This window comes from Chrysochloris asiatica, unplaced genomic scaffold (assembly GCF_000296735.1).
Source record: "Chrysochloris asiatica unplaced genomic scaffold, ChrAsi1.0 scaffold00106, whole genome shotgun sequence".
In the NCBI taxonomy this organism is placed as follows: domain Eukaryota; kingdom Metazoa; phylum Chordata; class Mammalia; order Afrosoricida; family Chrysochloridae; genus Chrysochloris; species Chrysochloris asiatica.
The window spans coordinates 4,714,981-4,715,729 of NW_006408624.1; positions in this window are offsets into that span (position 1 = coordinate 4,714,981).

Consider the following 749-nt stretch of genomic DNA (forward strand, 5'->3'; position numbering starts at 1 on the left):
CAAATTTGTATTGGACAAAGTACACACAGAAAGCTCCTTAGAAGTGAGAATGGCAAGACTTTGCTTCTCAAAATTTTGACACATTATCTCATAATTCAGACATATTACCAGAAGACACCAGTCCCTGAAGAAGGACATTATGCTAGGTAAAGTGGTGAATCAACACAATAGAGGAAGACCCCCAATGAGATGGATTAGCATAGTATGGGCTCAAGCTTAACAGCAATTGTGAGGATGGCACAGGACTCGGCAGTGTTTTGTTCTGCTGTGCACAGGGTCACCATCAGTCAGAACTGACTGGATGGTACCTAGCAACAACTTAGCAAAAAAAAAAAAAACCAATAATAATTGTTATTATATGGCTGTTTTGTCGTTTTGTCTTTCTTCCTTTCCCTGGCTTTAACCCTTCCCACCAAATAAGCACGTCCTTGATTTTCCAAACCCCTTACACTTCTTGAAGAGCAAAGGGAGGCTAGTCTATTTGTATTAAAAGAAAAACCTCATCAGATATCATTCCTACTGTAAGACGGAGAATTTTTCTATGTGAAGCAAACAGCCCAGATGAAAATGCAGAGGAGCAAAGACAAAAACGAGCATGAAGAGCAACCAGCTGACCAGTGTAGTCTGAGATCTTAGTTGGGGATAGCTCATAGGGAGTTTTGAAGACCAGATAAAAACTTAGAGTTTTGTCTCTGGGAAATAGACACCTGGAAGGTCTCTAAACAGGGAAGCAACATGACACAATTCAG